The 10,084-nt window shown below is 34.1% G+C and overlaps 1 long non-coding RNA gene across 1 annotated transcript in view; it reads right to left on the bottom strand.

Moving 5' to 3' along the window:
- Nucleotides 1–855: 855 nt before the first annotated feature.
- Nucleotides 856–10,084, bottom strand: part of LOC141553343 (uncharacterized) — a 29,879-nt gene continuing 20,650 nt past the window's right edge. Inside the window, exon 3 of the long non-coding RNA XR_012485411.1 lies at nucleotides 856–952. This is a non-coding gene — a long non-coding RNA (uncharacterized LOC141553343). The remainder of the gene's footprint in view (nucleotides 953–10,084) is intronic.

Here is a 10,084-nt window from a genome sequence, read left to right as displayed (position 1 = left end):
CACCCATGCATGCAAGTGTGTCAATAAAATCCAATTCATGGAAGAAAAAGCTCAAAATTGAGACTAGGAAAAATGAGAATTTTTTTTTGATTTGTAAATGTATAAGTTTTTTTTATGTAAATGAGTTGGGAGGTTAAGATTTTATGTGTGATTTAATTATTTTACTTATTTTCCTGAATATTTTTTCTACTAGTCCTTAAGTTTATAATTAAAATACAGTTTTTAAAAGTAAATTTAATGATATACAAGAAAATTATATTATTTACTAAAGGTATAGAAGTAAAGTGAACTAAGGATTCAAAAGTAGGAATCCTAAGAAACCAAATGGATTCATATGGAAAGGAGTATATACCAGTAGAAGGATTAGCCAGGAAGCTCCTGATTTTAATTCCTCTAAAAGAATCCTTAGAAATCTGCCTTAATAAAAGGGCAAACTTTGATTAACATTTGGACGCTGTCAGACCTACATGAAAATTGAAAACCACTATGGGGAAAATGGCAAGCCATTGTTTTGCCTTCAGTATACTGTACTAATACTTCAGGATAGTAAATAGTATTGTAAATTCAAAGATTTCAAACACAGTCATCAGGTTGGCTTACCACTTTCCTAACTGCTGCAGGAACCAGATTAAAATTTAATTGGTAAATTGGTAGATTGAGATTTTCATACAAAAGGGTTCAAGTTTTCACAAAATAGGTTTTCAACCAAAAGTTCTTTTTAAACTATGCAGAAATGTTGAATTATGTACAAGTTTTGAACTATGTAGAAGTGTTTGATTAATATTATTAAAACTTAGATCTTGGCTTTTAAAAGTCTTCTAGCCTCCATTCACAATACCTTAATTTATCAACTGTGGCTGGAAAACATCCATCCAAATTTTCTGTTTCCATGCTGTTACATAGTCCCTATGTCCTTTCAAGTACATTTCAGTCTCATTAATCCTCAGCAACCCTGTGGGGAGGAAAGAAGTCATTTCAATTCAGCAAACATTTATTAATCCTTTTTAGAATTAATAGACTAATAAAGAGGAGTTTCCATATCTCCTTTATAGATGGGAAGACTGAGGCAAATTTTCACCAAATTAAACATAACACAGTTAGTACAAGAGATAATATTAGCACAAAGGCATTCTAGATGTCCTAGTTAGTCATCAGGTCCATTATTTCTATGTTACTTTGGAGAAAAAGAATATCCCTGAACCTCATCCCCTCCCTGAGCTGCATCTGGCCATAACATATAAAATAAGTTGAAAAAATAATGTTCTTTGATAATAAACATTTCGATCACTTCCAGAAAAACAGCCTAAGAAAATGAGAACTCTTTTATCTGCTGAGACAAACAAAAATAACTATCTCATTATATCAGACTGTTTCAACAATGGACTATGCAGGTCACCATAGCAGGACAAAATGCAACTGCATATATTCATGTGCAAACTGGCTTGATCTTGCCAAGAGAGACATAAATATTCAATTGCTTTAAAATAAAAACAGAAGTTTGGGGGGGAAAATCCTGGTCCAGTGCCTACCATTAATAATGAAAAGATTTTCTGACATGCTGTCTTACTATGAGATTTTAGAAATTGTACCTTATTGCAGTATAAGGAACCAAGAATCACAGAATATTGAAGCTGTTTTGGGCTTTAGTGATCATACAATTCAACTATCCTTCATTTTATATATAAGGAAACTGAGACCAAGAAAGTTGGAGTCATTTGTTCAAGATCGTACAGCATCAATAGTAGAACCAGGTCCAGTTTCTTAGTTTCATGATTCCTAGACCATTTCTCATATCATTGTGGGCATTAATGCTTGTCCATTATATCCTCAGGAGTCAGTATTATATAGGTAGAATGGGCACCAGATTAGGGGTCTGGAGATCTGGTTTGTATTCCCAACTTTGACTAGATCAGCAATATCAAAATCAAAGAGAAATGAGTATTAATTTCAAAAAACTAGAAATTAGTTTTATCTATATTTCATTGTGCTTTTTTTCATTTTGTTAAATGTTTTCCATTTATATCTTAATCTGGTTCAAGACATACTTGGGAGTTCAGGTAAACAAGGGCAAATGATTCTGATACCTCTGAATTAATGACCTTAATTATAAGTTCCCCTCTTTCACCCTCAGTTTTCTTATCAGAGAAATCATGGACTAGGTTTCTCTAAAGCGTCAGTGCTAACATTTTTGGCTATTTATCTAAAAATATTTAGAATGTTTTAGCTCATGCATTCTTCTATTAGTTACTTCCCTGCACACATAAACTTATGCAAAGAGCATAAGTATTATTTTTTCCAATACCTGGAAATTGACAGCAACTACTAGAAAGACAGTAGTGGCAATTATTAGCACAAGCACCCATTTTTCTGTTTCTTTTAAACTGTGAATGAAAAAAGTAGGAATCTAACAGATTTTTTTCCCATTTCTTCCTTTTTCATTTTGTGCCTATAGACTTAAGAGTAGCATTCCCCTATCTGAACTTTAAAAGGCTATCTGAGCATTCTCTGGAAGGGATTCTAAACAATCTATTTCATGACAGCCCTGTCTCAGTATTCTTCTCACTCTCTGATCTGCTGCTACCCAGCCAAAGGACTTCCGCTAATTTTGCAGACTGGACAGAAACTTTTCATTTTCAGAACTGCCAAAAGTGATGTGATTCTCTATTCCACTTCTTTTTAGATCAGGGCACAGACCTGAAACTGGAAAGAATAGGTTATTAGAATAATAATATAATACTGAGGGCATTTGGAGGTCATAGGACAATAGGCAAATCAGTCTCTCCTTAGCTCAGGCTGACCCTTTAGAATATGGACCAAGCTACTTTTCCCCAACTTCTCCCTCAGTGGACTTCAGGGAGCATAACTTTCCCTCAGTTAATCTCAGTTATCTCTACTCCATCTTTCACTAAGAAGCAAATGCCTTTTTGAGAGACCTAAGAAAGGAACAAATTTGCCTGAGACATTTGCTTCTAATTAAAGATATCCAACTCTTTACTCACCACTTAAATCTGCTTACTCATGGTTCTAACATTGCCTAGAATTCACATGATTTGTTACCACAAGGTTTATTGCCCTCCTTGAGCAGTTTATAAAAATTGAAAAAATCCATATCCTTGAGATTCTCTCTCTACTGTTTTGGAGCCCTCAACTAGGATTAAGGGTTCAAACCTTGGTCTTTTTTTTTTTTTTTAACTCTGTATGGCTTATGACATGTCATTCATTGACTTCTTGCTCTCTTCCTTTATCAATAATGAATAATGCAACCAGAAGCAGTTAGGATAAACCTAATTTTATTTAGAGCAAGCTGATTTTTTTTCTATTAATTAAACATAAGATACAACTATAACATTAAAGAGCAAAGGGGAAAAACAGTTTTGGATTAGACTTCCATCTTTATTGAATAGAAGAAGGAACAGCACAGTAGTTTTAGGAAGAAAGAAACATTTCACCAACCATATCAATTCTCAGCCAATGTAAAGTTAAATTGAGCACATCCTTTGCTCTAGTTCCAGTTGTTTCATATGTCAATCATTCCCATGAAATATGTTGGCAGAAAACAGTTTTCCACTCCAGTCCTTTTTCTGTCTGTGTCTTTCAGTCCCTCTCTGATTGTTCCAGTCTCTGATTCCTCCTGTCTCTGTCTTTCTGTCTCTCTCTGTCTCTTCTTCCCTCTCAACCTCCATCCACTTACCCTTGTATCTTCTACCAGACTTGTCATCCATCCATATCTTTTCTGAGAGTCTATCTGTTTCTCCTAAGTGAGGAAGAAAACAATGTTTTCTGTCTCTGAGACATTTCCCAGGAGCCCATATAAATAATCTCTGAGGATCTCCTCTGTCTTCAAAGAAATCAGTATTCCCAAATCTAGGTACAATAAAAATAACAAAAAAGCCTTTAACAAATGACTAAATAATGTGGATATATTTACTGAAATGGAGGAATACATGACAACAATCTATGATCAATTCTGTACCATCAGAAATTAAAGGTTATATTTACAGATCTCATATTTACTGATCAGTGTTTATTATGTAATAAAATGATAAAAGCCAGGTAACATGTGCAACCTACAGTTGACAATACTTTACTTACCTCCAAATATTTAGTTAAGAATAGTATTTCAAATAGTCGTTGCCTTATTCATAAGTTTCTGGTTTTGTGTATATAGAAGAGACTTAGCAAAATCAAAACCACATGGGAACAGGATGAGTCTACATTCTTTATCATCCTCTCTGATTCTAGAGTTGTCCTAAAGATGTCCCTAAATTGTATTTATCCATACTTATTTAGGAAAAGACAGTAAATAACTAACTCAACCAGTATATTAGCAGCTTAAATCTTGCTTGCAACAGACTTTTCTTGAATTTTTTTTTTCTGATCAACATGCTGAGCACAATATGGTACAACAAAGTGATTAATTGGACTGGAATATACACAGGTGAAGCTGAGGAAAGCTATAGGGCCATAGCCTGGAAATCTCCCAAAACAGGTAAACCTTCTGGTAAAAGTCAAGGAAGAAACAGCTGGGACTCTGGGAAAGTGTTTTGTAAAGTCAACAGGAGTTTTCCTGCTCAAAGATCAAGGACTGAGTGTATGAACTAGGGACTAAGCTGGGAGAAATAAGCATGAATAAATAATACAACTGCTTACTTGAAAAATTTCCAGGACTTTCTTCCTTTTTTATCTTTTTGATAAAGCAATTGAAGTAGTCAGAGCTTCCCTTCTGAAGTTCTTCCCTTCTGACCTACCACTTCCTCTCATGTGAGAGATGCAATCATCACTAGCATCACTAAGAAAACATTTAGCTTTTAAATCAACCATGACCTAAATAGTTCTTTTAAGCAATCATAATCATAATAATGCTAATACATGACTCTCATTTTTAAATCACTTAAACATTTATGAAATAGTTTTCTTAAAACAACTCTGCAAAATAGAAGATAGGGAATAAAGTATTATTATTCCTGTTTTGCAGTAAGTTAAATGAGGCTTTGAGTAAGTGAATTAGTCCCCAGAATACAGACATATATACATACATATATAGACATATATAGAGAGAGATAGATACTCATATACACACCAAAGTATATTGCATAACAAATATCTATGTATAATAGATACATAAATATTATAGACACATATATAATATATGCATACATGTACATATATACACACATACACATGTATATATAAAATAGATGTTAGAGTCAATATCCATAGAATAAGACTTGAAGCTATAAAAAATGTTTAGAGATTATCTCCTCTAATTTCCTCATTTTGTAAATGAGGAAACTGAGACTCACTCAAATCAAGTGATTTTCCTAAGATCTTACAGTTATTGGGACCAAAGCATTTAGATCTAGAAGAGATTTTTGAGATGATCTAGTTCAAATCTCCCAATATCCACATAAGGAAATGGAAGTTCAGACAGATGAAGTCATTTCCCAGTGTTATCCCTAGTACATATTCCAGCAAGGACTCAAAACCAGTGCAGTTCATTGACTCTAAAACTAGCACAGTTCTGATTTGGAGCAATTTATTGGACAACTTTTATAAGGCTTTTGCATATAGGTGGAACTATACCTCATTTAGGAATTGATGATACTTAGTTTTGTGGATTAGTAGCATCATGTGGGCATTCTAGATGCTATAACTGGACCTAAGATATGTGAAGTGAAGAAAAAAGCAGATTGTAAAATATTAGAGTTAGAAGGGAACAAAACTTGTTCAATTCCCTCATTTTACAGAGGATGAAATTAAGGCTTGTTGAGGAAAAGGACATACTCCACAGTGGTGAATATAGAATTAAAAGCCAGCCTGAATCTCAGAAAAAGACATTCTAGGAACTGTGCTACTACACTGTGAAAGAAAAAAGAAAAAAAATGAGAAATCCATAGGCTATTTTCTGTCCTAATCTTCCCACTGATGCTTGGGCAAGTTAAGTGGTCTAGTAGATACAGTGACGGACCTTGAATTAGGAGGACCTGAATTCAACTTGAGACATTTACCAGCTGTGTGACCTGGACAAATCACTGATTGTCTCACTTCCTCCTTTATAAAATGAACTAGAGAAGGAAATGACAAACAACTTCAATGTCTCTGCAAAGAAAATCCCAAATAGGGTCACAAAGTCAGATGACTGAAATGACTCAACAACAATCTTTCTATAACATTTCTGCAGCAGTGAATACTTTACCAAGATTCTCTTTGATAATCTCACTTCCCTGATTTCCTAGATACTGTACTGTCTGATTGCTCTTTCTCTGGCTCTATATCCTTCTCTTCCTGACCTTCCTGTAAATATCCCCAAGATTACTCTTCTTGGGTGATCTCATCTATTCATAACTTCACATATGTCCTATCTGTAGATGATTTCCAAATGTCTAGTTCGATTCTCTATATATCTCTCCAAAGTTCCAGTCTTATATTTCTACTAGGTTGCTAATATTTCTTAAATAGTCCACCAGCACATCAAACTTAAAATAGCCCCAACTGAGCTATTTTCCTTCTTAAACCTTCCTCTTCTGATTTCCCTCTTTCTGCTGGTAACACCATTCATCCTTAACAGTCATGTAAACTCCAAGTCTTTATGTCATTTTGTGTATTCTTTCTTACATCACCCCCCCACATATAATTATTGTTGAATTCTATTTATTCTACTTCTACAACCGTTCTCATTTATCCTCTGCTCTTTATTATTAATATCACTATAACCTTCCTTTCCTCACCTTCTTACCATATCTGTTGTAATAGGATCCTAACCATTTCATTCTTCACACTTTTGTTTGAGTAATCTTCAAAGATGTCACTCTGATCACATTACTACTACACTGAAAAAATCTTCAGTAGTTCCTATAGGAGACAGGGTATTTTCAAGAAACTTTATATAGGAAAAAATAATTAAAAAAAAAAAAGAAATTTTATGTAGAAAGAGTAAACAAAGAGATACTTCCTTAGTTTGAATTAAAGTGGTAATTGCTGTCTGAACTCAGCCAATAGAATTATCAGCACCTCTAAGTAAGATAATGGGTGCAACTTGTACCTTCCAGGCCAATGAAGTCTACTTATATGAATCTTTAAGGTAATCTAAATAAAAAGAGATTGCTAAAATTGCCTGTGGTTCCTAAAATTGCCCTTTTCACTACTATTTGCTACTGTAAATATGATCTAATGCCCTTTCAATAAAGTTTCTTTTTGCTAACATATTATGTTTCTTATTGCACTGATACTCACGTAATACTAACCCAAACCATCTAGGAGCTATAACTCCCCATTTCCTACAGAATTCATAAAATTCCTAATGCTGGCATCTGAGATTCTCTAAGACCTCTAAACTACCTTACTAGTCTTATTTAATTCTTACCACCTTTTGTATACCCTGTATTCCAATACAATGGATTCATCCCTTGTTATTGTATTACCATCTCCTGTGTCTATTCCTTTGTCCTTACTAATTCCGATTTCTAAGAGAGACTCTCCCACTTTGACCTCCATCTTTTGAAGCTTCTCTCATCCTTCACGACATAACACAGGTGTCATAGATCTGGTGAATCATTCCCATAACATTTTTCTTCCCCTTACTGAAAGTGATCTCATTCACATCCCATTTTTATAGCATTTTTCTTAAACTTTCTTCCTTTTTCACTCTTCTTTCCATCACAGTCTTCTTGTGTACATGTTCTTTTCCTTGTCACACTATAAACTCCTTACTTTATAATAATCTCTGTATCCCCTCTTTACTTTCTAGATTTGCCAATTTCCTCCCATTGAACAGCCTTTCTCCTCTGAAGAAATTTCTATCCTTGATACTGATATACAGTTTGGTGACTATGTCTCCCAGACTACTATTTCAAAAAAGTTCCAGTGACTGTGTTTCATTTTACTCCCCAGCTCCAGCTATCTCCCTCTTACCAATACCATATACCAGAAATGGAATGCATCAGTCTACTTCTCTAAGGTCTCATTTGACATCCCTCTAACTTACTGGTCACTAATCCCCTTTGTTCATTTTCTCTTCCAATAGAATATAAGTTCCTTGAAAACAGAGACTACCTTTACTTTTGTATATGTATCTCTAGAATATAACATACTGCATAACATATACTCTGCACCTAATAAACATATTTGTATTTATTCATTCAACATGAGGCACTATGCCTTATCTGTACTTAATAATCTTGTGTCATCGTTGGGAAATAGTACATATCACAACCCATATATTCCTTTTGCCTTCTTATCCTCTGGTATTCTAGGCTATGAGCTTCCATAAAATCTCCATTAATGATCTGCCCAACATGCAGATTTTTAATCTTTTATTATTTAGAGAGTACAATGCAGCACTCAAGATATTCATCTACTAGCCCTTTTTTCATTACATTACCAGCCTACTGACATTTGTAATTATACAGGATAAAGATATAAAATATCTTTTATACAGTTTTCTCCAGGCAAGTCATAAAAGATTATCTATGATTACCATTCTGATCTCAAATTGCCTTGAGTTACCTGAAATTTTAATTCTTTGAAGATTTTGGTGTTTTATGATTCATTCTTATGACATCAGCTATTGAGTTGAATTGATACACTATACCTGAGTATCCAAAAATGCCACTGATGATGGCAGCTAAAGGGAATTCTATAACCTATTTCCCCTTTTTGTTGTTGGTTAATCATTTTCAATCATGTTTGACTCTTTATAACCTTTCTTTTTGGTGGCTTCCTTGGCAAAGAGCCTAAATTGGTTTGCCATTTCATTCTCCAGTTAATTTTACAGATAAGGAATTTGCAGCAAACAGGGTTATGTAAGTTGTCCTTGTTCATATAATTGATAAGTATCTAAGGTTGGATTCTAATTCATATTTTACTAATTTCAAGCTTGGCACTCTATCCATTAGAGGATGGAATGGAATATTTTGTTTTTGTTTCTCTCTAGCACTTAGCACATAGTAGATACTTAATAAATGTTCATGAATGAGTAAATAGTACAATTTAAAGATCTATGGATCTGAAATCAGAACTTCTGGGTTCAAGTCCCACTTGTGAAACTTATCCAATCCTATGATCCACAAGTAAGTTGCTTGTAGCCTCCGCGTCCCAGGCTCTTCATCTGTAAAATGAGAGTGCTATATATACTATGTGACTTCTGAGTCTCACTGCATATATTATGATCTATGAATTACATAACAGGTGTTCAATAAGTGTGCATTTCTTGATTCCACTGATCAGCCAATCATGTCAATCCAGAAAGTTTAAAAGAAACCTAGCAAAAAAATAAATAGTGCAGCTAAATGATTCAGTGGTTAGGGTGCTGGTCCTAGAGTCAGAAAAACTCATCTTCCTCAGTTCAAATGGGGCTTCAGACACTTACTAGCTGTGTGAACCTGGACTAGTCAGCTAACCTTGCTTACCTTAGTTTCCTCATCTATAACACAAGATGGACAAAGAAATGGCAAACCATTCAAGTATCCTTGCCAAGAAAACCCCAAAAGTCAGCTGCAACAAAAAAAATGGCTAAACAACAACTGAAGAAATAAAGCTACCTTCAGTGAATTTATAGTTTAGTAGGAATTGTTTTGCTTTCTTGACCTTGAAAAAAATAGGATTTGTCATATTTTTGTTTGTTTTCCTCTAAAAATATTTTGTCTCAAATGAAGCTATTTTCAACATAGAAAAGCCCATTTAAAACATATCCAGAACTTTTAAAGTGCTTTTTTTCCAATCTTTAAAAAAAGTTGCCTAGCAAAATGCCCTTTAATCCTTACAGAGATCAAAAGTATCCTATTTGCCAACATAATGACCATGATGGCACCTGACCGTCTATGGGACAAAGGGATTCATGGTTAAGTGAAACTGTCATGTAATAGATAGCTTTGGACTTAATGTCGTGAGATCTAAAGTCAAACCCTAACTGGCACATATTAACTATGTGACCTCAAACAAATCATTCAAACTTTCTGGACCTCTCTTTCCTGTAAAATGAAGGGTTTGGATTATTTCCAACTCTAATATCCCAGAATTTTGAAAAGAAAAATAATAAATCTTACCTTAGATTCTCTTTACCAAGAAACCCTCATCAATTTCTCTA

The sequence above is a fragment of the Sminthopsis crassicaudata genome, chromosome 2 (assembly GCF_048593235.1).
Source record: "Sminthopsis crassicaudata isolate SCR6 chromosome 2, ASM4859323v1, whole genome shotgun sequence".
Lineage (NCBI taxonomy): Eukaryota > Metazoa > Chordata > Mammalia > Dasyuromorphia > Dasyuridae > Sminthopsis > Sminthopsis crassicaudata.
This window is presented reverse-complemented; position numbering and strand designations above follow the sequence as displayed.